Below are 27287 nucleotides of genomic sequence, written 5' to 3'. Positions count from 1 at the left end.
TGACATATTTTTATAAACATATGTAAAGTACACCATCATGAACACACTACACCGGACATCTTGCCGGTAGACTCGAGAGTAAGGTACATTAGCAACTTTAATGTTTTCATTACTTATATAGGAAAAAAGGTTGTGCATCTTTGTATATTAATTGAAAATATTTTTCTCATGTTATTTATTCCTTCTGGTGTTGGTGTGTTCATAAGATAGTATTTAAAACCCCTAAAAGTCAAGAGATTCATGTGCATCAAACTTTTGTATATGATTTCTGCCTTGTGAAAAAATCATAGCTTGATTAGATCTGAAAAATTTTGTCGACAAGTCATGATAAATATAAATAACACGCTTCTGTAGAAATATATAAGAAATTACGCGCTTATTATTCGACAACCTATTACAAGATTGAAAGGCATTGATGATAGATAAGTCGGATTTGCAAAGTTAAAAAGAACAGATATACAAGAAAAGTTGAAGAGAAAGGGTATAATTTCAACAAAAAATCTTGTAGATACATTCCTTTTGTTTCAACAATAAATTAATGAAAAAAGTATTCTAGTTCTTAATTAATTTTAGTCCTCAATCGAAAAGTTGAAAGAAAATACACAAACAAAAGATTTATTAATTACAAAATATCATATTTATTCGTGGTAGTATGTAATGATTGATTTAATCTGGCTTCTGTTGCACGCCAGGTTGAAGCATATAATCGTATGTGTTGTTCTTGAAATATTTGATGATATTATGTAAATAAATTATACGAAATTTATTGTTGCATAGGGAAATATGGTTGGAAAACAACATTTCGATGTGAACTCAAACATTTCTGAAGATGATGAAATACAAAGGCGAGTACATGAGGAAATCAACAAGTCTAGTAGTGAAAATGAGGATCCTAATTCCACCGAGAATCAGCTACTGAAAAGAAAGCGCTACCATCGTCATACTGCTCATCAAATCCAGGAAATGGAAGCGTAAGTTTCAATAATTGAAATTTTCATACAAAGTGAATTTCAATCAAAAAGTATTTCCGTTTTGAAATTTTATGACCAAGGAGAAAGGGATCTTCAAACGCAAAAAATGATTTCTTTTACTAATGTTTTATGTTTCCTTTTCTTTTATTTATGTAATATTCTTTGTTTACATCTTTATTACATGTAGGTCACTTTTATTTGGTCAAATTGCATTTTATCACCCTGTGTTTTTTAATAATTATGAAAAACTCTCCTGTATTTTAAAATTAAACAAAAGACCCCCTTCTTAGAAACTAACGGAAGGTGGGGTATACTCGGGGGTGGTGAAAATGGGCATGATTTTTTTTGCGGATTTTGACCCTTTTTTGCTGTAAATTGACAAAAGTACACCATGTGTTGTGTTTAAAATTACTATAATCTAATTACTTGCTTTAACCTTATTTTAAATATATTTTTTATATTTTCATCCCTCCTAAACAATAAATAGTTTTATTCTAAATATATTTATTAAGATATCAAAGTACAAAAAATGTATATATTTTTTTCTAAATTTATAATTTAAATTAATATCACAATACAAAAAGTAATATATTGAGTTTATTTTCAAAATTTTAAATATTTATCAATGTAAACATTAATGAACAATAACAATAATATTTTTTTAACTAATGTAAAATAATATTATTTTTTTAATAAATTATATTATTTACTATAAATAATATGTTAAATTTAAATTACGAATATATGTATTTACAATTATTTTTTAAAATTTAAAAATCTAAATTAATTTTTCTTATCATTTTAGAATTTTGCTTTTTATTAAGACTTTTTACAAACTTGTTTTTTCTTAATTTACTTTTAGTCATCTTTAATTAAATTAATTAAAAACTTTAAAAAAACATTTGTTGTCCCTGCCGCCATCATAGAGAAGGGCGAAGGCAACGCTAGTTTGCATGATGGCGTCGCTGACGCCCAGAGCAGCACCCCATCTCCCAGATTTTTGGTTTGGGTGCGATGACAATCTGTTCTGGGCTACAGAGACATCATCCAAGTTGGCGAGACAACGACATCACCCCCTTTGCGGGAAGTGCTGCCTTCGTCGCCTCCCTCTCCCGGAGATGGTGGCAGGGTGGACTGGGTAGGTGGCGGGAGGGAGGGGGCAGGGTTTGGTTGGGGGAGGGTGGTCAGGGTTATTTTTTTTATTTTGAATAAACTAATATTTTAATTTTTATAATTAATAATATGTATAAAATTAAATTTATGAAATCTTGACTTTTAATTTTTTAAAATCCAATAGTTAAGATGAATTGATTTGATCCTACAACTTTTATAAGTTTAAAAAAGATCCAATGGTCAATGAAGTAATGAATAATATGTAATAAGTAAGGACATAACGATTGCCGTTAATTATATTCAACGGAGAGAGGAAATTAAGCTATATTGAAAAAAACAGGAAAGGTGTTTAGCCTAATTTTAAAACATAAGGAGTTTTCATGATATTTGGCCCTTTTGTTTTGCTACGTTTTCTTTTTTAATTTCAATTGATTATAGGTTCTTCAAGGATTGTCCTCATCCCAATAATAGGCAAAGAAAGGAAATTAGCCAAGAACTTGGCATGGAACCATTGCAGGTTAAGTTTTGGTTTCAAAACAAGCGGACTCAAATGAAGGTGAGAAAAAGTTGTTTTCTACAATTTGTACAATCATAATTTTCATGACTATATGCATTTTTTTATCCTATATGCTGCGTTACAGGAAATATAATATTTAATCATAATTAATTGTCATAGTTATTAATAAATAGTCATAATAAATAGTTACTAATTACAGGCACACAGTGGTTGTTGGTCGTGATTTTTTAAAAAATGGCTAAAACATTTCCCATAGTTTTCACCATAACGCTTAGCTATGACAATAATTTTTCATGGTTGAAAAGTTAGTATTTATATCAATTTTATTTAACTGTGATTAATAATAATTATTTAACACAATTTATTTGCAAGTTTTATCCTTTCATCTATTCATTATCCAAATGTTAGCCTCCACCCTTAACTTCATGACAATGAAATTTGACCAGAACCTGGAGAGTGTGTTTCAAATTTTAAATTTTGGGCGGAAAGTTCCAAGTGGGTTTCACGCAATTTAAATAAAACTTGTCATTTGTATAGGATTTTGTGTGATTTAGCCCAAAAAACATATTAAATATTGGAACTTCCCATTGATATTATTGAATTTTTACCTAATTTATCAAATTCTAGTCAAGCTAAACAGAAATTGCAGCTTAGTCAATAGAGAAAAGGTTGAAAATAGTGGGATTAATTAATAAATAAAATTCGAAAACAATCTAACTTACTAAATAAAGAATCCACTGCTTAATTGTTGTTTTTTGTTAATATTTTGTTTTTATATTCATCTGGTCTTACTATTTAAAGTAAATTTGCATGATTTAATTTACATGCAGTCAAAGCATGAGCGTCAAGAGAACTCACATCTTCGAGCTGAAAATGAAAAACTTCGAGCGGAAAACATGAGGTACAGAGAGGCTCTCAACAATGCATGTTGCCCTGCTTGTGGTGGCATGGCTACTATTGGAGATATGTCCCATGACGAACGTCATTTGAGAATAGAGAATGCACGGCTAAGAGAAGAGGTAACGCATTCCAACACACCATCTTTTGTGTTTTGCATTCACTAAAAAGAGAATTACTATTAGCTATAATATTATTGGCTATGAATGAAAATCGTGTTAAAATAACTACTATTAATCATAGTTAAATAAAATTGATGCAAAAAATTAGTTTTTCCACCGTGAAAAAATCATTTGCAATAGCTAAGAGTCGTAGTAAAAATATTTGTTATGGCTGAATGTTTTAGCCACCCTCACAAAAACCATGACCAACAGTCGTTGCGTGGCTGTGGTCAATGATTATTTACTACGGCTATTTATTATTAGGGTTAATTACACCCAGACCCCCTCTAAAAGTGTCAAATTATACTTTTCCCAAAAGAAATTTTGAAATTATGCTTGCACTCCCTCGAAAAATTAATTGTTTATACCTGATTCGATTTTGTTAGGATTTGGGCAAAAAATGCTGATGTTAGGAAAAAAAAAAATTGAATAAGTTTTTAATTTTACACCTCATTTTACGTTTTCATGTGTTAATTTTATACTTATGAAGTAAAAAATATAATGAACATAATCTCACTCCATAATTATATAAATATATACATTTATTCCTTTACAACTACAAAAATACATATGCGAATATTTAATGAGGGGCAAAATTAAAAATTTGTCTTTTTCTGGCTTATGTCGATATTTTTTGTCCAAATTCTAACAGAAGAGGATCAGGTGTAAATCGAGAACTTTCAAAGGGGATGTAATTGTAATTTCAAAATTTTTATAAGAAAAGTGTAATTTAGCATTTTTAGAACAGATCTAAGTATAACTAACCCTTATGACTAATCGTGATCATTAGTAATGATTAATTGTTATATTTTTTGTAGCGGGTGTCGAATCTTTTTGCCTTTCGCTGTTGAAACTAGTAATTTTTTGTTATTTTCACCTTTTCCTTTGTTATAGATTGATCGCATTTCATCAATAGCAGCAAAGTATGTGGGTAAGCCCTTCACAAACTCTGAAGACACTCCCTCTTCTTCTATTCCGCATCCAATGGATCTGGGAGTTGCCGCAAGTTGTAAGAGAATCCTCGGCAAAGGAAAGGGCAGTTACGAAACTACAGATGCTGGGAAACCATAGTAACAATGCATCATGAAGGAAAAAGTACTTGAAAGCAGTGCTTGTTTTATCTTTTCTTTCTTCTGTTTTTCCCTTTTCGTTTAAATAACAATATCAAATCGTAATTTCATATGGGGTTTTCAATTGAACAACAAAATTATGCTGCATAATCAGCACATGTTGTGTTACTATTGTGTTCATTTCCTATCCTATTGAACAAGTAGCTTTATATACATCATGCTTGAAATATAGAAAATGCATAAGGATTTTGATAGGGAACTTTTGTTGCGAACACGACAAAATAGCTTTTCAACTACAATGGTAACAAAAGTTTTGTTACTGAATGATCCGGGTCGAAATCCACGTGACTTCCCCAATCAGATAAAATAATCTTCCAGGTGGTTCAAGATTGCTACCTCTCCCAAACTGATGTAAGGGCCCTGAGAAAAGAGAAACAGATCGTTAGGTTTGTTGAGATAGCCCCCAACTAAGACTTTCCGATGTTTGAATCAATATTTTGTATCAAGGTCGCGACTAAGTAGGTTGCCAATGAACTAGCGAGCCAAAGCAATCTAAATAAAAGGGGGTGAATAAAAATGGCATACTATAAATGCACTGAACATAGAGTATTTATAGTGTATGAGGGGGTCCTGTTGTCTAATAACCATCCGCCACGTGTCCCGGGTTATTGGAGGCGTGTCGCTGGACCCGACCCAAGTAGCGACCAGAATCCATAAAAAGTACACGGGTCTTCAGGGTAAAATTGTAATTCTGAAGCCCTTGAAGGGTAAATAGTCTTTTCCAGATAAAATTAGGACTATACCCATTATTATTCTCCCACTTCTTCTTAGTGTGCTTAGCACACTAAGAGAAGTCGAATAGTTCATTCGATCTGAGCCCTTAGATCCTCTTGGTATCCTTAACATCTAGCACTAGATTTTGGCGCTCTTTCTCATGTTCTAACAGCTATAAATATGGGAGGATTTGACTTTAGCCCTACTACTCATCTACGATCTGCTTCCTCTAGGTGCGATCTGCCTCTCTTGGTTCCTTCTTTCCCAGATACTTCCTTGCGACCTTCCCTTTCCTTTTAATTATGTCTTCAAGCCCTAGTACAAAAAACAAAACTTTAGATACCAAAGTGGAAAAACCATTATAGCTCGAATGTAAACAATTAGATTACATATTAGTTAAAAAAATAGTTTAAAACTAATTACCTTCATGCTCTCATAGTTTAAAAAAGTATGTTTGAACTTGAACTATCGACATTGTTTTTCGCCACTTCTCTGGATGATCTCTTACATAATTTTTTTTCAACTACTGATAATTCCTCATCAACTTCGACCATAGTTCCATTTTCATAATTAATGTTGTCCAATAATAATTATAAGCAATATGCACAACTTATGAAAATTGGACTATGGAAGGAGTTGATGAGGAATTACCAGTGGTCGAAAAGAAATTATGTAAGAGATCATCAAGAGAAGCAACAAAAACTAATGTTGATAATGCAAGTTCAAACTTAAGTTTCAAAGTTATAGAAGTATAACTTTCAAATTTAATTTTCTAAGTAGAGAGAGAATACAGAGAGAATAAGAAAGATTAACGAAGATAGAGAGATTAAATAGAAAGAGAGAAACACATATATATAGGCAAATTGGAACAGGAATAGGAACACATAAGTAGCTGTTAATTCCTAATTCCTAATTCAGGAACGACCATTGTCACAGTTTTTGGAACTGTTATCCGACCGTTGAAATGTAGCCGTTGAAGATTATTTGGCATCGTCCCAGTAACACATAGCAAATAATTCTAAGGAACTGTTCCAATTTGTATCTCATTTAAGAATACATTTTCAAACTATCAGTTTGAGACATTTTCTGCAACGGGCGTAGGAACGACTAGTTTGTGACCGTTCCTACATCTACTATAGTGTTCAAATCTGAGTTCCAATGACTTTCCTTACCAATGTGACATGGAATGTGGAACGGGTCTAGTAATTGTGTTTTAGAACTCAACTTGGGATGGTTGTGCTGTGGGATCCATATCCCTACTTCTCTTTTGTCCTTTGCGTACAACTTCCACATAGCATTTGCGAGATTAGAGGGGACCTCCTCATACTTCCCCTACCCCTACTAAAGTAGAAAATTTAATTTTCATGTGATAGATGGATATCACAGCTTGTAAGGCGTTGAGAGTGGGCCTCCCTAAGATGACATTATAATCCGAAGGGGTATCCACTACGAAAAATTTTAGTAAGCATGTTATTCGAGTAGGCCCACTACCCAAAGTTAGAGGGAGGGAAACTACCCCACTACGATGGACTACCTCTCCTGCAAACCCGTAGAGGGAGGCATTCACAATTTCTAGCTGGTATCCCCTAGCTGCATTTGGTCATAAGTTTCCCCAAACAATATGTCCCCGGAACTACCGGAATCTATGAAGATGCATTCCACTTCGTAGTTACCAACAGTACGGTGATAACTAGAGCATCGTTGTGGAGGTTTTGAGGACCCAAACGTTAAGCCCTTCCAAATTGAATGAGGAGGGGATCTTCCATGGCATCAACATCCCAGACTTCTTTTATGATCATGTCATGTGCCTTTCTAGTGTGATGGGAATCACCTCCATGTGGTTCGCCTATGATCATCTGTATGATCCCTTTTTAGGGAGCGTGTAGCACCCCCTTCGCTACAAGGGCTATATCTACCCTAAACGTCATACTTATAGTAATCCCTGTACGCTTATATTCTCTCTGTACAAACAAAATGTGATTTGTACTCTAACTGACAAAGAGGAGAAAACTGCATACTAGACCCACTTGCCTGAGTATAGCGCGTGGACCTATTATTCAATAGTCAGACACCTCAAAGTCTATTCCTAAAAGAAAATGTCAGCAGGGAAATGAGTCTGCCACTCAGTAAGTAAATAATCAGCCCTATCTATATATGCATATCAAATACAGCCCAAACAAGAGGAAAAAGCAACACGCATGGAATGTAGTCAATTTAATTCCAACATAATCAGCTTCATTACACCACATGACTATCTCATAATATGACAATCAATCAAACTCCATTTTTTCTAGTTTGCTTACCAAAAGGTGATATTATGTTTTTCCTGCCAACTCAATCTCACCGTTATATAAATTTAAGTGAATCCCCTTGACAGCCGGCTCATCAATCTCATTTTGCATATAGCATTTTTTTTTCGCACATAGCTGTTTCATTTCACATATAGCACTTTCTTTTCGCCTTATAGGCTTTTCAACACATCAAGGGGTATTCACACCACAATTATATTCAATTTCCACCACTCCCTCATTTCCACATATCACCATTCTTGTAAGCAACTAGTAACGTAAAACCATATATCAATACATTCTCATTCTCAGACACTCACAACACATCGAACAACAAACATAATATTTCAACATACTTTCTCATTCTATGTACACATTATCGTCAATCAAATTACATCATTCACCACTCATATATATTTTCAGATAAATCAAAGTCAGCATGAACCAAAAATTATATATAACAGTAATACCACAAATAAAGGCGACATATATAGATAATACTAATTATTTACATACCTCGACCTTACAACGTTTCTTTCTACTCAATCGCTAATTATCAGTCCTTTCACTTCACCCCGTATCCTATAATGAGTTATACCACATACAATTAATATATCGAGAATATCGTAATTTCTTTTAAATATAATATTAAATATTATTCGTACAATTTCTAATAATTCTTCAATATTCCATTTCTATCGAAGTACAAATCTTCGTTTTTCCTCTTTATTAACATACCATTTATTAAATATAATTTTCAAAATATTTCTATAAATTTTCTATCAATTTATCGTTGCTATACAATTTAATTAAGCAACAATACATAGAATTACATATTTGGTTAATCATTCCGTAGAATTGTGTAAATTTGCTATAATAATAATTAAATATAATAGATTTAATAATTTAATTAACCAACTATATCATTTTTATACCAAATGTGATACTTAATTCGACACTAATTTAAATAGCCAAAATCATAAAATACTCCGATTAAATAGTACATCGCTCAATGTAAACTATATTTAATAAAAGGATTAATTAAATAATATAATTATATAAATTATTAAAGAGTAAAATCTAAAATCGGTACCTCTGTTTCCTCCGCAATTATGCGCGTCAGTGTGTGTGTTTTGTTTGTGTAATATGCCACTGCCGACCCTTTTTTCCTTTTTTTTTCTTTAAATTCTTTTTAATAATTACTATTACGTCCTTTCTAATTTTCTTAAATAAATATAATTTGCCCCCAAATATTATAGCGAACTCCAATTTAACCCGTCTAAGTTTTATTATATCTCAAATTAAATCTATAATTTATTTACTAATAAAATTTAAATTCCTAATAATTACCAATTAGTCTTCTAATTACGTACAAAATTCTATGGACGTCACAGAGGGTCGTTGGCTTCCTATCTCCCTTCAAGGATGGTTTTGCGTTCTTCATTGAATGAAGGCTCCAGAGGGAAACCTTCACCTCTTTTTCTTTGTTTGTTTCTTGCTTGATGTAGGGCCTTGTTTTCCAAGCCCTTTCCCAACAGACGTACTCCAGGAGGTACCTGTTTTGGATGAATCTTTTATCTCATTCTTTAAATGTCGGCATTCTTCAGTAGTGTGGCCATAATCATTATGAAAACGGCAGAACTTGTCGGATTTTAGGGGCTAAGGTTGCTCTCTCCATGACCGGGTGCGGGTGAGCAGAACTTTTCCTTCAACCGCTATGAGTACCTGGGTGATAGGCACCATGAGAGCGATATAAACGGCTTGGATCCTGTGAAGGGCGCCTTCTTGTCCCTAAATTCAGTGTGCTGTTTTTTGAAGGGGGCCTGATAGGATCCCATTTTGTGTTTATTTCATGTGATATTTTGATCTATTTTTGTGTCCAAAACTACTCCTAATTAAATATTATTTTTCAGCATTAGGACAAATAAAATGGAACATGAGGAAAAGAGCTAAAATGAAAATTCGGACAAGACTCAAAAACGATTTTTGGCAAGAATTTGGAGCTGCTTGGACTACCTTTTGATGAATGAGGAGTTTAACTAGGATTATAATTTTATTTCCATTAGTCTTTTAGTTTAATTAGGAATCTATCTTTAATCCTAGTAGAATTAGGTATCTAATTAGTGTATATATGTGATGTAATTCACTTTAAGAGTCAACTTTTGAACTCTTGAAAATTTCAGAGCTTGAATTCTCGTCTCTCTATTTTTCTACATTTTTATGATATTTTCTTATTTTGCTTTTCGTGCATTCTTCCATGCTTGTCTAGCTAGTTCTCTCACTCCGGTTGAAGACTTGGTGAATGCTTAAATCCAACAAGTTGTGACATCTAATTTATGTTTTCTACTTTTGTTCATAGTGGTATTTGTGTTGTTTTCTGTGCTTTTATTACGAATAATCGGATTTATGAATGATAAGTACCGTTATTCATTGTCAAGAATATTTGCCTGACCATTTAAAATTGCAAATTTGTAATTGTTTGTTTAGTTTAATAACTAGTGGTAACATATCATAATGGATTATATAGAAGTTTTTGATTATGTTGTGGGGAATGCACAATCTAACTTAAATAAATCCTAGTAGGAATTTATTGATTAGAATTGGGCCTTTGTAGTTCTTAATGCTGTCGGTAAATTAAAAATCTTGAGTATGTTCCCAAAGTTGTTTACTGATTGGGGATTTAGTCAACGGACGTTCTTTGACTATTCACAAGGTAAGGAAAGGTGAGGTCGTTAGGTCTTACCAATAATCATAATCAATTTATCAATCATGTTGTTATCTTTGCATCTATAATCGACCGTGAAATTAAACTGGAATACTTTTCTCTTATATTATTTACTTCTTCTAATTTTATTAGCTCTTTAGTTTTTATTTTTATTACCCCCCTCCCAATTATTTTTATTTTTTGAAGAAATTAATTTAAAATCAATCTTTGTGGATTCGACCCTACTCACACTTCTACAAAAGTGTTCGTAGAAATTATTTTTGGTGAATTCGACACCCATCAAATTTTGGCCCTATTGAAGGGGATTGGTGTCATTAAATTAATATTTTTTTCTTATTACTTGATTTTATGCCACGTTCTTCTCGTACAGGTGAACTTGAATTCGACCTGGAGATCGAAAAGACCACTCGTAGACTCTAAAAAGAACAAGCAACACAAAGGAAGAGGTTTCTACTTCTTCCAAACCAGCAGCATATTCTAAGTTAGACGTGCCCACGTCTAGCGACTCTAAAAACGAAGTCAAGGCTCAAAATCCGAAAGGAACGATCAAAGAGATGACTTTCCTTGACTTAAATCAATAACCAACTCTGCATTGAATAACCTAATTTAAATGTTGATTTTGAGAACTACTTCCCCGCTTTAAGGACTACAAGCATACGAAAGGAAATAAGTAGAATACTCCAATTCTCTAGTGAAAGATTTTATGAGTATTGGGGGAGATTTAAGCAATTGGTGAAGAGTTGCCCCCATCACCAAATTCCCAACCATCTTCCAATTCAATATTTCTATGAAGGATTGTCTGAGGCGAATAGAAGCTTGGTGGATGCGGCTAGTGAAGGTGCTTTGTATGACAAAACTCATGTCGAAGCACACGCACTAATCGCAACCATGGCGGCTAATAATCAATAATTCAGTAGTAGAAACGACAATTCCCCACGAAGGGTAAACGAAGTAAGTACTTCTATTAATGAACGTTTAGATAAACTTACTTTTATTGAATAGATCTTGCACGGAAGCGAAGTTATTGGGCTTCTTTGATGATCCTTCCCTTAGTTTCCGTCCACTCTTGCAGCTTTTGTCTTCGTCCGGACTGATTCCAATTACAGCCCTCCTTTTTCGGCTTTAAACGAAGGAATCATGAACAAATCAAAATGCATTTCTACCAAACTTGACAATTCAATCCTCAGAAAATACAAAATCCCAACATAAGTAAGTTGGCCTGAGAGCAGAAAGAGATAATTGACAACCTAATAATAATCTCAAACTGATAATTGACAGTAAGTTGGATTAGTGGTTGATTCTTGTACAATATTGGAAGCATGATGAAGTGCAGGTTAATAATTTTTTGTATACATTTTGCTTTTTAAATTCTCTTTCAGATAGTGTGTATAAATAACTTTTCATATATTTTTGTAGAAACAAGCAGTGCGAAATGCAGAGAGTAGAGCTAAAAAGAAGTATCCTCATCGTACTGGGCAGACCCCATTTCCGCTCTTAAAGGCAAAGCACTGTTGAAGAATAAATATGAATTAATATTTTTTTATCTTCAATTTTCAATAAATTTCTAATGCAACAGCAAGGAAAAGATACTATAGAATTAGATGTTTTTTGAATCTCGATCTTGTGGGAAAGGGATTCAAGCTGATCAAGCAACTGTAATTGTTAGTGTTATTTAAGTTTTTTTATGAAAGTATTGTTTTAACTTTGTTACTTGCATTGTACCAAGAGTTTAGAGGAGGATTATCAATCTGAGCAAACTCAAGAGTTCAAAGAGGACTTACTCGTAAATGGTTTGGGTGGAGATCCATATGGTCGTCATAAGTTGTATGAGATATCTTCCAAAAATGGTCCAACTCCGCAAATGGTTGAGCAAATTGAGGATCTGTCTTGTCTGAACAACTCAAAGGGGACACGGACACACCTTTTGTTGTCTTTGCAACATCAGCAGCAGATCGGGGAGAAGGCTTCTTGCCGGTGGAAACAAAGCAACAGCACCCCTTTCCGGGTTCGAGTATTTTCTCGAAACTGCTTTCAGCTTGTTTTCTCCAGCACCGGAGTGGAAGCTCAACAAAAGCCTTGCACACTCCCTGTTACATCAATACAGACAGGAGTTTTAGTATATAAACTGTAACAAAAATGTAATAAGGAATAATTACACCGACGTTCCTGAAAAATTTAGTTGCAGTAGTTGATATTCCTAAATCGAGGGATTCTTCTCTTGTAATAACTTACGGGGTGTGTGGTGTCTATAGTTATTTGGATCAATTTACGTACATCAGCTGATCCTCAGACTAGCCGGTATGGTGCTTCAGAGTTTCAGTCCATAGGGGAATCCGGTTAAGAGTGCAACGTGCAGTGTATAAAGCAGAAGCAGCAAGCATGGAGGGACAATACAGTTGAAGGCAGAGTAGTTCATTAAACCAAGTTCGGCAAAGAAAAATGTCATGTTCTCCATCTGCACGGTCGACAAATAAATGAATAAACCACTCACATTCAACTACTTCAACTGGAAATTACATATGCAACAACCATACAATACCTCTTTATCAGATGGAAGAGAAGCTTTAACGTATCGAACGAGAAAGACGTATGGAGTTGGAACTGTTAGATACCACTCTAGTTTCCCAAGAATTGCTTTCTCCATGAGAAGCACTTGCTCTCTGACATAAGCATTGTCCGATATAGCTATGAAGTCGTTGACTCGAGAAAGATCGAAGACTTGTTTAACTTTATTTCACGTTTGATCGAGCCAATATTTAACAGCATATATACCTCAAGCGCCCATATCTCTTCATATTTGCAAGCAATTAGCATCGAGCTAATCCGACCAATTGAAGTTCCCTTCTTGGAACAGTTTTCACCCAAAGGAACCGATCCACTATATTAACTGATTTCTGCCTTTGGCGTGACCGTTCTTTTGCTTCCCTCCTCCAACTGATCAAACACAAGAAGACTAATCATAACTTTGCTGCTAAAATGGGACAAGTTGTCAAGAATTCAAGTTAAAATGTCCCTGGTAAGAGAATAAATCAATATCAAGAGAGGGATAACATCAAAGCAAATCCAAGAAACAGAAGTCCCAAGGAGTAATTATGCATCAAATGAAACTAAACATTGTATCTTGTAATAATTCAGATCGGAACACAGAAGAATCCCAGGAAGTCAACAATTCCCCAGGAGAAGAAAATTATCAAGAAAGGGAATGTTGATAGCCCAAACAGAATTCTTGAACTCTGTTCTTGCGGTAAGGATCACAAAACAAGTATATACACAGCAAATTCAAGAATAATTAACGAAATGCCTGGTACGAATTAATATCATCGGATAAAGAACCATTACAGGAAATTCATGCATAAACCTCAATTTAAATTTCGGCGAACTACATGGAAAGAAAGCTGAACCTATGAACTCTTAAGCATTGATCAAACCTGATGAACAGAAAAAACCCAGAAATCTCTCTTCAAGATACTAAACAAGAACTGAATAAACAATGGAATAAACAAACAAAATTCTGCAACCCGCAAGATAGTCTTTGCATTGTAAAGAAAAGAAACCCCACTTGGATCCCTTCAAGAATCACACTGAAACACCCTTAAATTCTAACAAAAAATGGATCAGAGAGCCCAAAAACCCAGAAATGGATCAAAACTGATGAACAGAAAAAACCCAGAAATCTCTCTTCAAGATTCTAAACAAGAACTGAATAGGCAATGGAATAAACAAACAAAATTCAGTAACCCGCAAGATAGTCTTTGCACTGTAAAGAAAAGAAACCCCACTAGAATCCTTTCAAGAATCACACTGAAGCACCCTTAAATTCTAACAAAAAATGGATCAGAGAGCCCAAAAAGATTACACAAACAAATAAAATATTGAAATAAAATTATAGTGGGTGTGCTAACATATATCATTCAAAGATAAGCATTAATCCTCAGTTCTACCTCTAACTTGCTCCGGAACTACAGCTGTAGAAGCCATCACCGAACCTGATTCCTCTTCTTTCTCCAACCCTTCTTCTTGATCGTCGATTTCGGAAACCCCTCCAAGAAAGACGACAGAAACACCAGGAGATCACCGCTGTTCGCCTCACCTTTTCTTATGGGTTTTCAATCGCCACAATTCACAAACAGCCCCTCCCTTCTCTCTCTCAGAATTCCCTCTTTCTTATCAGAAAATAGTGATGAAGAGGAGACCGAGTAAAGGTGGAAGAGCGTCGTATATAAAATGTGGGCGAAGTGGCGGGACGCCTCTCTGGCGTTAACGGTCATATTTCCAGATTTGAATAGGATCGGTTGGATCACTGAGAATGGATGGTTCTGATCGGGTTTCTGGTTCAACCTTATGAGTGTGTAAACCTTTACTAGCCGTTGGAAGGGAGAATTATGGAAAATCATTTCTTTTGTTTTTGAAAAATAGTCCTTTTAAATTTCTTTAATTTTTAATATTTGTTTCTAATCTTATTAGACCCTAATGTAATTTTTGTTTTAAAAAAAAATGTAACAACAGTCATTTTTTTCACTTTAAATTTTCACTAGTATTTTTTTGTGGGAAGTTACAGTACTTTTCCACAAAATACGAGGACCAATTTGATATTTTTTTTTTATAGTTTTGGGACTAAATTGACAGAAAGAAACTTCAAATCATAGCCATATTTTTCATCCAAAAGTGGTTAATAAACTAATTTGAAAACAAAATCTAAAATTCGGAGATGCTACCTCGAAAAATTTAAAATAAAAAAATTTAGGGTATTGTAAGTTTCTATAAAAATAAAATAAAAATAAAAATATAAGGTCATAAGCACTTAATTTTACAATATTTTATATATTTAATGGTTCAACTAAATGATTATATTTCACAACTCATATATTCATAGTTTTACTTTTAAAATTTTCACTAGAAATTCACCTAAATGGTTAAAGTACAACATATTCTTAAGCCATGTTTACTTTATTTTATGGAATAAATAAGCCAAATAGTGAATTTATGATTATGTTGTGAATTAGTTGGTGATTGATTTATTTGTAAGTCGTTTAATGGTTTCAAAATTCTTTTGGTTATCCTATCGAAAAGAAAAAATCTTTTGATTATATGTATGACAGTTACTCATTTGTGTTTACTAGAGATTTGGACAAATTGATAAATACTATTACTAAATTACTTTATTACCCCAATATAAGATAAAATGGAATGTCTAGTCAATTTGTTGAAATACAATTTTTTAAATAAAAATTCTTATAGAATATTTCTTTTTTTCTCCACATTCATATAAGGCAAAAGTTCATAATAGGGCATTCACTAATAATAATAAGAGAGCGAGTGTTTAATTTTTTTAAAAAATTACAAAAATATGACAGAAGTTCTATTATTGAAATTTAATACTAATCAAAACTCAAATATTTTTCGAAATCTACCCAAAATATGAAGTAATTTTTTTTAATATATTTCACTATTAAATTATTATAAAAGTAAAGAGAAGTTGATGGTAGAGAAAATAATCAATGTGATAGTCTATTCCATCTCTTCATAAAATTGAATTCAATATTAATGCTCAACTCTAATATTATTGATGTGTCCAAAAAAGTATGGGCCCAATGAATATAAATTATGCTCAAAATTTTGATCCAAACGAATGCAAATCCTGATAGAGGGAACCTGCAAAAAAGGCGTTAACACTCCGACACCTAAGTTAGTTTCAGGTTTAGGAATAAGTAATTGTAACAATAAATCATAATGAGAAATCGAGAAGAAATTCGTAGAAAAAATTGTGCTCCAAGTGCAATTCGAATACTAAAGGAAGAATAGAAAGTAATCATTCAAATTCTGGAGGGTGTCCCCCAATTCGAATACTAAAGAAAGAATAGAAAGTAATCATTCAAATTCTAGAGGGTGTCCTCGTAGAGGGACTGAGCCTATATATATAGAGGGGGCACCCCCTCTACTGGGACTCTTCACACCTCCTTTATCCTCGTAAGAAAGGGCCAAAATTCGTGTGTATAAGGCTTGACTTGGTCTTATCTTCAATTGATTAGCTCACAACAACATGTCTTTGCTTAGGGAAGGACTCCTTCCATGTGATGAAATGTCATGTAGGAGAGTGTGATGCCATATTTGTGGGCCTTTTGGGCCGAATATTTATTAGACTTCCAGCATGGTCCGAGTAGGAGGATCTATTCAGCCTCCTCTGTTTGCCAGTCTGTTTTTTGGGGGACCCCCCAAGGCCGCCTGCCAATCTATTTTCTTAGGGACGCCCCTCCAATGCCGCCTATCAAGTATTCTTGGCATCTCATGACTTGAGCCTCCTATGATAATATGGGCATCTCATTTCTTTCTTCCTTTTGAACCGCTTGGGCATATTTGAGCCAATATTTTTTTATGCACAATATAATTATCTATCATACATAATGACTCGAACCCAACGAGCCCCTATATGAACTATGGTCAAGGAATTAATAGGACTACATGCGTATTTGTCCATGAATTGATTATAAGATGCCGCTTTTTTTTTTTTTGTTTTAATACACAAAAAAAAAAAAACAATTGAAATGTTATAGCGCAAAATGTGATTGATGTCTCTTTGTATGAGATATTGTCCATTTTAATTGTATATGAGTTCATATTTTTTATTTTGGAAAGGCGCTTTATTAGTGAAAGCTTTTTAGGCTTATAATTACTCGTTTCCTCATCTGCAAATAATATAAAATATATAGTATCGTTATCAGCTTCAGGTGAGAAGTTTGAGATAGACATATTGTCTCACTCTCAAATGATGCGATGTGATTGTGATCGATGGGATGACTTGTTATTTAAAAGCAACTTTTTCTTTTTGATCATCAAAACCATATTTTAATTAGTTTTTTTTTAATTTGGAATTTATATTAACAATGGGGTTTCCAAAATATTAAACATATAAACTAATTAATCTATGAAAGTCCTTTAATTGTTGTTTTAGGGTTTTTATTTAATTTGAGATTTTGATTGGCTCCTACAGCTAATTAGGCAAAAAAATATTTTTGAAAAATGTATAAATTACTTAAAATAATATATTTCTTCTAAACAAAATATTGTTGCCATATTAATTAGAAAAACAAAAAGGATAAATCTGAAAAATAGTCATATTAAATTTCTTTAGTTTCTAATATTTGTTCCTAAACTTATTAGTCCCTAATGTAATTTTTGTTTAAAGAAAAAGTAACAACAATCATTTTTCTCACGTTAAATTCAATTAACATGTTGTTAGCCATCAAGAAGAGCATACCTTGAATAAACATCAAGAACCAGTGTTTTCTGTGGGAAGTAATAATACTTTTTCCACACAATATGAGCACCAATTTGATATTTTTTTATATATTTTTTGGACTAAATTAACAAAAAAAAAACATCATTCCATGGCCATATTTTACATCAAAAAGTGGTCAATAAACTGACGTGTTCAATTTTAGCACGAGCCCAAATTCCGAGATCCTGATGTCAAATTTGGACTAATGATGCGAAAGTTATTAAGAGAACCTGCAAAATAAAATATTAGCACTCCAACGCCCATGATAGTATTAGATCTGAAGAGTAATAATTTATAGTATAAAAATGTCAAAGGATAAAACGATGCTCGAAAATGGGAACAAATTACGTTTGCCAGTAGAGAGTCTGCAGGGTGTTAAAGCCCTAGTTCTTGGGGGGTCTTCCTGCCCAGCCGCTCCTTGTCTGTAGAGGGGGCCCTACGTGGAGGGCTCACGTGTGTGCCACGCAAGCTTCAAGGACCGACATGTACGTGAGGATTAGGCCGTCTACAAGTGATTTGGGCCGAGCTTGCTAGGTCGTGTGCCCTGCACTCCTTTCCTCGTTGTGGGCCTGCGTAGATGGACGTTTGGACTTCTTACTTCATTGTTAGGCCGAGTTATGCTGGGCTATACCCATCAGTCAGTCCCCCCCCCCACTCTAAGGAGGAGGGGCGCCTTCAATTCCTTCTTAGAGTATAAGCCTTTGCCCCCTTTGATATAGGGGGAATCCCTCTGTCAATTGGAGGGATCCCTCCTCGTCTATTTTTTCCAGCCAGAATGTGTTCTTTTGTTTACCCATACTTCGTGTAGCGTGTTTTCTGCCCTTATTTCACGGGCGTGCTCTTTTGTCTGGCAGCGGAATGTAATTTTTCGCCCGTGCGGCGTCTTAGGTTACGCCTAACCTTCGACCAGCCTTCGCACATATCAGAATATACCGACAGTCCGTCACATGTTCTCGACATTGAAGCTCGCTAGCGCGACATCTGAACGCATCCCTGCACGGCACCGCGTGCCTTGCGCTCGTCTATTCAAGATGCCCATACTCACCGAGGCTCTCGGCACTCACGCCTTAGCGTCTCGTACACAATCTCGGAACCTGCCGATGCATTTCTCAATGGCAAGGAGCATCCTCGCTCCGCCTTGGTATTACGGAGCTACGCATGCCCTGGCAACGCCCATCTCAAGCCCAACGCTCACTTGGGGCATCCTAGGCACACGCCTTCATCATGGCCGCCTTCCATGTCTCGCACGAGTAGGACCGCATCATAAGTCCGATGCCCATTCGATATGCTGACATAGAAGGCGGCCACGACGATGGCGTGCGCCTAAAATGCACCGAGTGAGCGTTGGGCATGGGATGGGCGTTGCGGGCGCATGAGTAGCATCGTAATGCCGAGGCGGAGCGAGGATGCTCCTTGCCATTGATGACTGCGTCGGCAGGTCAAAATTATGGGCAGACACATGACGGCATACTAGCTAGTCGGGGTCGGCCGTTAAGAGATGCTGAGGTGTGAGTGTCGAGAGCCTCGGCGAATATGGACATTTCAAATAGGCGAGCGCAAGGGCACGCAGTGCCGCGCAGGAATGCATTCGGATGTCGCGCTAGCGAGCTTTAGTGTCATGGACACGAATGGACAGTCGACATACTCCGATATGAGCGAAGACTAGTCGAAGGTTAGGTGTAACCTGAGACGTCACATAGGCAAAAAATACATGGGAATTACATTTTGCTAAGAGACAGAAGAGCATGCCTGTGACACCTTGTCAGGGAATGATGGCTAGGCCTAGGCCTAGCCTTCTCGATTGCTGGGAGGTGATAAATGCCCTCGCCAAGCGCCAAAGAGGTTACAAGCCCCTCTCATCACTGGCGGTTATTGGAGCTTGCCCGTAACTTCCCCTCCACGACTTTCAAAAGTATTTAAAAAGTACGGCACGAAACATATGTTATAGGATGAGGGCATTCTTCATCATGAATAGTATCTTCGAGGTTATGAATATTCTAGGGTCGTGGAAATGGTCGTCCTTCAGGATCTTCTAATTCATAGGCACCTTGTCCTATTATGGCTGTGACCTCGAAAGGCACCTCCCAGGTGGGAGATAATTCTCCTATCGGCTTCTATGTATCTACCATTCGTAATACCAAGTCACGTGCTTGGAGCTTCGTGTTTTTACTTTCTTATTGTGAGCGTTGATCATAGTGTTTTTATACCTTTGAGTTTGAATGAAGGCATTTTCTCTCAATTCTTCGTGAGGTCCAGGTTTTGTCTTAGCAGTTCTGTATTATTTTTTTCTAAAAAATGTATGATTTTATAAAAGGGTACCCCTAACTCTGCAGGAATGATGGCTTCTGTCCCATATACCATGGTAAAGCGGCTCACTCCCGTGGATCCCCTAAGGGTCGTGCGGTATGCCCATAAGACATTGGTTAATTCTTCTATCCAATTTCTCCTGACTCATTCTAAGCGTCTTTTGATCCCTTGAACAAGAATTCGGTTGTTGACTTTCACTTGCCCGTTAGTTATTGTGCCTAGCGGCCCTCCCACCTATTGCCTGGAAGGAGACCCTCCTCCGACCATGGGCTGACGGGGGTCTCCCAGTCGTCCGAGGAGAATACAGCTTGGATGCAGATTTGGGTCCTCGATTGAGCAAGGTATTGTATGGTGATTCGCATCGTTCGGCAGTCCTCTAGAGCGCTGGCTAAATTAGAGAGGCAATCAGCCTTTATGTTCTCCTCCTCTCTTGGATTTTGAATGATTTGCAAGCTATCAAACTCCGTTTTGAGTTCTGCTATCTATTGAAGGTATAGGATCATGTTCGCCTCCTTAGCAATTCGTATCCAAAAATCAGTTGGCCCGACCACTGTGGGTGGCCGAGGAGATGTAGCGCCAGCTTTTGAAGTATTGGGCGAGGCCAGACTTCCAGGCACAGTCGGCCTAGAATAAGGTCAACCGGACAACCGATCTCGGCGCAGCTGCTACCGTCGACCATGAGGTTCATCTTCCATTTGGGCCCACAAGCGTATGATGGTAAGTATTCTAAACTCTAGTATTAATTCATTTTAATTGTTTAAATTTATGATCTTTTCTTTAAATGGTTTTTGAATAGGAAACACAACTTGGATACCCCGTCAAACAGATGGAGGTGTTAGAGAAATGCTACAAAAAGGAGGAGGACGGCCAATAGATCGACCCAAGAGCAGTGGAGGTCATGGTAAGTATAAAAAAGAATTTAATTTTTGAATTTCAAATTACTTTTTCTAAAATTTAATCATTAATCTGTTCACAGCAGTTGTTCCTGAGGATGATGGAGGAACGCTAGAACCAGCAAAACAGTGATCAAGAACCTCAATTGTCCTCTCAACACTCGGTGACCCCGAATGAAAAATAGGTGCGGCTATCAGTAGCTGCCGGCCAGAAGAGGTGCCGAGTATTTAGTCTTGACTCCAAGGCCCACCACATTGTTGCTGGAGCATCACAGTCCAATAGTTAAATAATTCATTTTTACAAAAACAAATATTAAAAATAGATTAGATATAATTAAATATTATATAAATTAATTTTTTTTTCATTGCATTTGTAATAGCTTTTGGAATAAGTGTAATTGTCATATAATCAAAAAGTCGTTACAAAAATCGTGTAAAAGATAGTTATCAAATTTCAAAAAATCCATCCAAAAAGCCATTACCAAAGCAGTGTAAAAAGCAGTAACAAAGGCAGTTGCAAACTAAAACCATCATACACAGGGGGTCACAAAAGCCGTTACAAAAAACTGTAGAAAAAAGAAAGACAAAGCTAGATACAACAACCATTACAACATAACACATGAAAGTTATAAAAAGTATTCCAAACACCGCTTCTATGTTGAAGGAAAACCATACCTATATGTGTTACAAAGGTCGTTTTAGTATTAATTATATCACATTTAATTTTGTCATTCCGAATGCATTTTCGGCAATTGGACTACTATTTCGCAGATTGCGAAATGGCCATCTGTTGACTGCCACTCCTTGGACGAAAGGAGGCCACTCATTTTGTTCAGCGTCTGCTGCACCCCAAATGGCATCCTGCGAGACTCTTCTTCATCTAGTCCCCTTCTTCAAGAATTTCATATCGAGCGTATTAGCACACCCGATAGAGCTACTAAGTTGTTGAAGGATTCTGCCTGGAAACGGGATGGGATTCTATCAGTTTGCAATGATTTCTCATGGACGCTAATAAGGTCGTTACACATTGTAACGGCTTTCAAGCAAGTCGTACAAAGATTTTGCAATGCCCAAAAAAGCCATGGTAGGTGGTGCCATTACAAAGACCGTTATAATTTCTAAAAACTGTTCCAAATTATTAACTTGACCATTACATAAGTCTTTACTATAAAATAACTTTTGTGCCGCGTACAAATATGAGATTTGGCAATCATTTAAACTTATTCTAAATAATTTCAACACTTTCTCGACCATATTTAAATTTTAAATAAAGCATCTTAATATAAATATTCATTATTCAGTATCTTATTTGTAGCACTAGAATTTATATTGGAGAAATATCATAATTAAATTCATTATTTCATACCATGGAAACACTATATTTCGTGTATTATTACAAGTTGTTGTCTGAATGCTCGTGACTGCCATAGGATGCTTAGAAAAAGTTCTGCACTAAATTTCGAAGTATTAACTGCATCCATAAATGACATTTATGACCGTCAAGGGTTCTCCAAATCTGATATGGGAAAAAGCTTTATTAGGACAATTTGAATTTATTTCTTTTTCTTTTAGACATTCTGAATTGTCATGATTTTTGTGCTTCCAATTCATGTATATCGTGATTCTTTTTGTCCTTATCTTTTCTCTTCGTGGAAAATTACTCATCCAGTTGTCTATAAAGCAATATTCATACTCAAACTGAGAATGTTACAGCTCTATTCCAGATAATTCACTAGCCTTTACAACTCGTTTTAAGTCCCCTCCATCATATTTTTCTCCTTCGTCTTCAATTTCTCCGTCCATTGTATCAACTTCTTCGCATCAATTCTCTCCATTCGTTCTCACCATCGGACTCTTTTCTACCCTCTCATTGTGTTTTCTCTCGTTTCACTTTTGTTTTTCACTCTCGTTTATTTACCTTCTGCAATCAACTTATTAATCATATCTTTTTTTATTAGAAACCTAGGAGTTTATTCAATAAGACATACCTTAATCCTTAATCTTTGATATATTGAAGGAAGCACCTTTGTGGATCTCAGTCGTGACTTTTAAGGTTACGAGAAACTTTTTCATCTTTGGTAAATTGAAGGAAGTACCTTTGTGGTTCTCAACCGTGAATTTTAAGGTTACGAGAAACTTTTTCATCTCTTAAAGTAAATTTGTCTTTTGCTTCAATTTATTTCTTCTTGGTTAAATGCATTTATCCATAGATGCACACTCCACTCTTGTGTTGTGTTGACAGTCGAAAACTTGTATAAAATGCCAAGATTTCTATATAAGAAATATAGTATAGATATGTAATCTTTATTGGCTCTTTGAAGGAAAAATGATATCAATAAATACAAGTTTTTGCATTAAGTATCTAAGTATTTTTTTAAAAAGTAAATTCCTCTTATATAGAATGTATGGCTTGTTGGTGTTAGAAATTCTTAAAATATAATTCATACATGTGACCACTATAAAATCTATGCCTTGAAAAATTCACATCTGATTGATTTATAAATTATAGTTATTGATCCAATATCCTCTAATCTTATCCCTAATATATCGAGTAGATAATAACATACAAACATAATGTGCAAAAAGTTTTGACAACAAACTTTATATGAACTTCGACATATGTATAACATAAATGTTTTAATGACAACCTTTTGTTAGAATTTTTCAGACAATTATTTATCCCCTTTTTAAAATGTATACATGGTAGGGATTGCTTTTATTTTTCAGTTATTCTTCTACAACATTAAGTGCTCTAAAAATGCACGCCACTTAAATAATATCTTTTCATGCTCTTATAAACTGAAACATAATTCATTGTGCTGTAGGTAAAAAGGCCAAAGAAAATATGCTTCCCGACTTGAACTCAAATGCATCCGAAGGTGATGAATCACAGAGGAAGTGAGATGATGGAATTAACAATAAATCTAGTAGTGAAAATTTAGATACCAATTCCATCAACAATTAAGAGTTGAAGAGAAAGCGCTACCATCGCCACACTCCAGAACAAATGGAAGCGTAAGTTTCTAATAAACTTAAAGTTCCATAAAAGAACCAATTTTAATATAAATATAATTCTTTCACAAAAGCTCTAAGAAATCTATTATATTATAGAAATAACACAGTTTCTAGTTTGTGAACACAAGAATATTTATTTTTGTTATTTATGGTCATTTTTTAATCAATGCAATATTACATCTTTAATTGTACTATATTCTTCTTCTTTAATTTTTTGTGATCCAATATTGGAATTCATTAACCAAGTTGAGTATGTTGTATTGGAAATTGGTTTAATTTATTTAATACTATGCATTCCACTATTGTCAACTAAGTATAATGTAATTAAATTCTGCACCAACATTTTTTGGCAATACTATTTTCATCACCAGGTTCAAGATATGATTTACTTGTCGAAATTATCTTTTAGAATTCTAACATAATTCTCATTCGTTGTAGGTTTTTCAAGCAGCACCCACATCCCAATAACAACCAGAGAAAAGAGCTCAGTGATAAATTGGGGCTAGAACCATTACAAGTCAAATTTTGGTTCCAAAACAAGCGAACCCAATTGAAGGTAAGAAAGGCATTTATATTCATATTAAACATATTTTACGTACGATAAATATTTTCTCAAAAAGCATAAGACAACCTCTTGAAGTTTTTTGAGGAGATGTAATAGGATACAAAGTACTTGGCTAATAGTTTTTTGTCTTGAATGTATTAAGTATTAAAAATAAACTTTGCATGTACTTATTTATTTACAAACATGGCATGAGCACCATAAAAACTCACATTTTCGTTCTGAGAACAACTGAACTTCGAGCTGAAAATATGAGGTGCAGAGAAGCCCTTAGCAATGCACGTTGTCGTGCATGTGGTCGTGCCATTTCTGCTGCCGGAATGTCTTCTAATGAGAACTGTTTGAGAGTTGAGAATGCTCAACTGCGAGAACAGGTAAAACCAAGAAGAGATAGTATTTAGTTTTATTACAAAAAATTTTATCTTAAACCGATCTTTCCTTCAATTTTATTCATTATCAAAGAAATATCATGTGCAATGCTCTTGCAGAAACATATACTTTATTGTAAATATATAACTTACAATTAGCTATAGAAAATATTAAATTCATAATATTATATATTTTTCTACGATCAAATTATTAGTATGTACAATTATATTTTCAAACAAATTGATAATTGTTTTAATTTATGAGAAAGCCGATTAATTTTATTATTTTCTTATAAATGCCTATTTGGTTAATTTCTTCAAATGTTACTTTATTTTTGTTATATTATCTAGCGAAATTCGTTGGCAAGCCCTTGGGGGATGATGCTGTTACTCCATCTTCTACTGCTTCAGCAACAATTGATACTAACGCAGTTCGAAAATTAAAAGGAAAGCAGAAGATTGAAGAGTAAATTTGTGGAGCTTCAAAATTAGTAAAATGCAATTGTAAACATATAATTTTTCTTATAAATTATTTCATTAGAAGATTTTGTTAAAAAATTTTGATTGCATGATTAAAGGATGTGCTATTCCTGCCATAATTTATTTACATTGATCAATGATCAATTAAAAATAAAATATATCTTGTAGGAGCATGTGATGTGATTGTGTTTGTGTGTGTGAGTGATGGTTAATAGTGCGGGAGAAATTAGATAGGTTAAATGATTTTTCAATTTACTAGTTACTCAAACTTTCTTGCTCATGTTCGATTAATGTTAACATGAAAGTAGTATTGCTTGAGGAATTCAAATTTCACTGGACATATTCATCTTATTATTTTAAAATACTAATAAAATGCTCGCATATTGCACGTGAAGTGTAAATCTTATTAAAGAAAACTCAATAAATTATTTAGTATTATTCTATCTTTACGATAGAAGAGCATAAAAATCACAACTAAAAGTAAATAAATTCATTAGCTAATTTTGACGTAATTTTGATTATAATATTAATCTATTTTTGTAACACTCACAGAAAAATATCTAGCTTTCTTTAAATTTCCAACATTACCTTTTTTTTTCTTTAGAACACATTGGGTATATAATTGATTTATTGCATATACTCAAATACACAAAACTAGACTCTATCGTAGAGGTAGACGGAGGGTCGCCTGCACATATTTACTCTTTGTTTTTTCCTATTTTTTTAATTGTTGTAAAAGAAATTTCTACAAAATGAGGTCCTATGAATTATTGTACAACATGGGGAAGAACCATTGCAAGTCAAATTTGGGTTCCAAAACAAGAGAACCTAATTGAAGGTAAGAAAGGCATTTGCATTCATATTAAACATAGTTTACATGCTATAAATATTTTCTCAAAAAAAAGAAAGAAACTGCCTCTTCAAGTTTTTTGAAGAGAAGTAATATGATACTAAGTACGAGGCTAATGGTTTTCGGCCTTGAATGTATTAAGTAATCAAAATAAACTTTGTATGAATTTATTTATTTACAAACATGGCATGAGCACCATAAGAACTCACATTTTCATACTGAGAACAACGAACTTCGAGCTGAAAATATAAGGTGCAGAGAAGCCCTTAGCAATGCATGTTATCGTGCATGTGGTCGTGCCATTGCTATTGCAACAAGGTCTTCTAATGAGCACTGTTTAAGAGTTGAGAATGCTCAACTGAGGGAATAGGTAAATCCATGATGAAATAGTATTTACTTATATTGCAAAAAGTTTTCTCTTAAACCGATCTTACCTTCAATTTTATGCATTAACAAAGAAGTATCATGTGCAATGTACATATATTTTGTTGTAAATATATAACTTACAATTAGTTATAGAAAAATATTAAATTCATAATGTTATAAATTTTTCTATGATCAAATCATTAGCATGTACAATTATATTTTCGAACAAATTGATAGTTATTGTTTTAATTTATGAGGAAGCCATTTAATTTTATTATTTCTTATATATGCCTATTTGGTTTTTCTAAATTTTGCTTTATCTTTGTTATATTATCTGTATGCATGTTATATTCTTTTTTATAAATATTTTTTTTTATCCAGATTGAATACCTAACAGCAATTTTAGCAAAGTTCGTTGGCAAGCCCTTGGCTGATGATGCTGTTACTCCCCCTTCTAATGCTTCACCTATGATTTATACTGAGGTTGTTCGAAAATTAAAGGGAAAGCAGAAGATTGAGGAATCAATTTGTGGGCTCTAAATAAGTAAAATGCACTTGTGCAAATATAATTTTTCTCATAAATTATTTCATATGAAGATTTCGTTAAATAATTTTGATTGCATGATTAAAAGATGTGCTATTCCTACCATACTC

General features: G+C 34.3%; 1 long non-coding RNA gene and 1 pseudogene across 2 annotated transcripts; one reads left to right on the top strand and one right to left on the bottom strand.

Moving 5' to 3' along the window:
• Positions 1-5320: 5320 nt before the first annotated feature.
• On the bottom strand, positions 5321-13250 carry LOC105178608 (G2/mitotic-specific cyclin S13-7-like; annotated as a pseudogene). The gene is made up of 5 exons (XR_016063221.1): positions 13056-13250; positions 12791-12971; positions 12298-12603; positions 11506-11636; positions 5321-5818 (listed from the first exon to the last, which is right to left on the bottom strand). The product of XR_016063221.1 is annotated as a G2/mitotic-specific cyclin S13-7-like (transcript).
• Positions 13251-22723: 9473 nt separating this feature from the next.
• LOC148784834 (uncharacterized) lies at positions 22724-24980 on the top strand. Its single transcript, XR_016063348.1, has 3 exons — positions 22724-23117; positions 23818-24007; positions 24446-24980. It is a non-coding gene; the product is annotated as an uncharacterized LOC148784834 (long non-coding RNA).
• The last annotated feature ends 2307 nt before the right edge of the window (positions 24981-27287 follow it).

Source organism: Sesamum indicum, linkage group LG12 (assembly GCF_026168435.1).
Source record: "Sesamum indicum cultivar Baizhima isolate 11 linkage group LG12, ASM2616843v1, whole genome shotgun sequence".
In the NCBI taxonomy this organism is placed as follows: domain Eukaryota; kingdom Viridiplantae; phylum Streptophyta; class Magnoliopsida; order Lamiales; family Pedaliaceae; genus Sesamum; species Sesamum indicum.
Note: the sequence above shows the minus strand (reverse complement) of the source record. Positions and strands in the feature narration are given on the sequence as shown.